The sequence below is a fragment of the Monodon monoceros genome, unplaced genomic scaffold (assembly GCF_005190385.1).
Source record: "Monodon monoceros isolate NGI ecotype Baffin Bay Population unplaced genomic scaffold, NGI_Narwhal_1 Contig5961_ctg1, whole genome shotgun sequence".
Lineage (NCBI taxonomy): Eukaryota > Metazoa > Chordata > Mammalia > Artiodactyla > Monodontidae > Monodon > Monodon monoceros.
In genome coordinates this window covers 3,827-7,652 of record NW_021701732.1, presented here as the reverse complement: position 1 = coordinate 7,652, position 3,826 = coordinate 3,827, and positions in this window count along the sequence as shown.

Below are 3,826 nucleotides of genomic sequence, written 5' to 3'. Positions count from 1 at the left end.
CACCCCGAATAGCCAAAGCAATCTTGAGAACGAAAAACGGAGCTGGAGGAATCAGGCTCCCTGACTTCAGACTATACTACAAAGCTACAGTAATCAAGACAGTACGGTACTGGCACAAAAACAGAAAGATAGATCAATGGAACAGGATAGAAAGCCCAGAGATAAACCCATGCACATATAGTCACCTTATCTTTGATAAAGGAGGCAGGAATGTACAGTGGAGAAAGGACAGCCTCTTCAATAAGTGGTGCTGGGAAAACTGGACAGCTACATGTAAAAGTATGAGATTAGATCACTCCCTAACACCATACACAAAAATAAGCTCAAAATGGATTAAAGACCTAAATGTAAGACCAGAAACTATCAAACTCTTAGAGGAAAACATAGGCAGAACACTCTATGACATAAATCACAGCAAGATCCTTTTTGACCCACCTCCTAGAGAAATGGAAATAAAAACAAAAATAAACAAATGGGACCTAATGAAACTTCAAAGCTTCTGCACAGCAAAGGAAACCATAAACAAGACCAAAAGACAACCCTCAGAATGGGAGAAAATATTTGCAAATGAAGTGACAAAGGATTAATTTCCAAAATTTAGAAGCAGCTCATGCAGCTCAATAACAAAAAAACAAACAACCCAATCCAACAATGGGCAGAAGACCTAAATAGATATTTCTCCAAAGAAGATATACAGACTCCCAACTAACACATGAAAGAATGCTCAACATCATTAATCATTAGAGAAATGCAAATCAAAACTACAATGAGATATCATCTCACACCAGTCAGAATGGCCATCATCAAAAAATCTAGAAACAATAAATGCTGGAGAGGGTGTGGAGAAAAGGGAACACTCCTGCACTGCTGGTGGGAATGTGAATTGGTACAGCCACTATGGAGAACAGTATGGAGGTTCCTTAAAAAACTACAAATAGAACTACCATATGACCCAGCAAGCCCACTACTGGGCATATACCCTGAGAAAACCAAAATTCAAAAAGAGTCATGTACCAAAATGTTCATTGCAGCTCTATTTACAATAGCCCGGAGATGGAAACAACCTAAGTGCCCATCATCGGATGAATGGATAAAGAAGATGTGGCACATGTATACAATGGAATATTACTCAGCCATAAAAAGAAACGAAATTGAGCTATTTATAATGAGGTGGATAGACCTAGAGTCTGTCATACAAAGTGAAGTAAGTCAGAAAGCGAAAGACAAATACCGTATGCTAACACATATATATGGAATTTAAGAAAAAAAACGTCATGAAGAGCCTAGGGGTAAGACAGGAATAAAGACACGGACCTACTGGAGAACGGACGTGAGGATATGGGGAGGGGGAAGGGTGAGCTGTGACAAAGCGAGAGAGTGGCATGGACATATATACACTAACAAACGTAAGGTAGATAGCTAGTGGGAAGCAGCCGCATAGCACAGGGATATCGGCTTGGTGCTTTGTGACTGCCTGGAGGGGTGGGATAGGGAGGGTGGGAGGGAGGGAGACGCAAGAGGGAAGAGATATGGGAACATATGTATATGTATAACTGATTCACTTTGTTATAAAGCAAAAACTAACACACCATTGTAAAGCAATTATACCCCAATAAAGATGTTAAAAAAAAAGAGTATACTGTACAGCACAGGCAATATAGCCAATATGTTATAATAAGTATAAATGGAGTATATCTTTTAAAAATTGTGAATCTTTGGGCCTCCCCGGTGGCACAGTGGTTGAGAGTCTGCCTGCCGATGCAGGGGACACGGGTTCGTGCCCCGGTCCGGGAAAATCCCACATGCCGCGAAGCGGCTGGGCCTGTGAGCCATGGCCGCTGAGCCTGCACGTCTGGAGCCTGTGCTCTGCAATGGAAGAGGCCACAACAGTGAGAGGCCTGTGTACCACAGAAAAAAAATTGTGAATCATTATATGTACACCTAAAAGTTATATAATATTGTACATCAACAGTACTTCAACTAAAAAAAGTTACCTCAGCTCTGTGCTGTCAGTCCCTTCACCTCCCTCCTCAGAGACAGAGAGGAGGATCAAGATGGCAGAGTAGGAGGACATAGAGCTCACCTCCCCCCCACAAACACATCAAAAATACATCTACATGTGGAAAAATTCTTGTGGAAAACCAACTGGAAACTGGCAGAAGAACGCCTATATAACCAAACCTGCGAGAAAGATTTCCATGTAACTGGGTAAGACAGGTAAAAAAGCCATTGGATTGGGACCCTCGCCCTGGAGAGTAAGCAAGTAGAGCCACAATCTGGGTATCCCAGTCCTGGGGGTCTTGCATGGAGGACACAAGCCCACTTGCCTGCTGGGAAATCCACTGGGATAGACAGAAGGGCTGGAGAAGCCCAGACTCCACTTACAAGGAGTATGCTCATGCTGGCACACTAACAATCAGGGCAGAGAGAGCCTTGCACTGGCTGCTGCCACCTCACCACACTTCCCAATCCAAAGGGGTCAACACCTCAGCTCCGCCCACTCCGCACCACAGCTTAGTGCTGGATCTGGCAGACATGTCCTGAGAGAAATCTGCCACAGAGGCAGCCCAGATCTCTGGGGGTCAGTGCAGCCACCTCAATTCCTGCAGCCACACATCACAACCCCCAGCCTCAGCCTGCTCCACAGCATAGCCTTGCAGTAGATCTGATACAAACACAACTGAGAAAGGGACACGACTTTGGGCTGCTGCTGAGCAGAACTGTGGATGCATACACAGTAGCACATAGGTCCCCTGTGACTGCATGGGCCTCACTTGCTCCAGCAACTACCTCATTTGCAGCAGGGCACATGCCCAAAGGCAACAGAGCCTGACTGAACCCAACCCTCAGGGTTTCTACTTCAACAACTGAGGAGCAGACCCCACCCCTGACAGAGCTGTGACAGCCGTGGAGCAGAGGGGAAGTCCTGCCTCACACCCTGCACAGGCTTTAGATACTCCAACACCAACCACACACCCCTATCAAGGGGATAATGGCCAGCACTTCCTGAGGGAAGATGTGGCTGTCATCCATACCGAACCAGCCCTCGCACCAAAAACACTGGACACACACGGTCTACACATGGACACTCACACAAAAAAATGCCTCTTCAAGACCACAGTAGATAACTGTTTCTCCTAAACGTTAAGTCAAATGAAAAGGCAGAGAATTACTCCCAATTAAAAGAGCAAGAGATATCCTCTGAAAGAACAATGAAACAGAGCTCACCAGTCTACTAGACACTGAGTTCAAAAAGGTAATAAAAATGCTAACTGAATTAAGAAAGATTATCATTAGAAACACAGATCACTGTAACAAGGAACTAGAAGCTACAAAGATGAACCAATCAAAAATAGACAATTCAGGGACTTCCTTGGTGGTGCAGTGGTTAAGAATCTGCCTGCCAATGCAGGGGACACAGGTTCAAGCCCTGGTCCGGGAAGATCCCACATGCCACAGAGCAACTAAGTCTGTGCACCACAACTACTGAGCCTACGCTGTAGAGCCTGCGTGCCACAATTACAGAAGCCCACGCACCTAGAGCCCATACTCCGCAACAAGAGAAGCCACTGCAATGAGGAGCCTGTGCACCGCAAAGAAGAGTAGCCCCTTCTCACCACAACTAGAGAAAGCCCGCATGCAGCAATGAAGACCCAACACAGCCAAAAAATAAATAAAATTTAAAAAAACGGACAATTCAATTGCCGATATGAAAACCAATGTTGAAGCAATCAAGTCAACTAAATGACACAGGAGAATGAATAAGTGATTTGGAAGACAGAATAATGGAAATCACCCAATCAGAAGAGCAGACAGAAAGACAAAT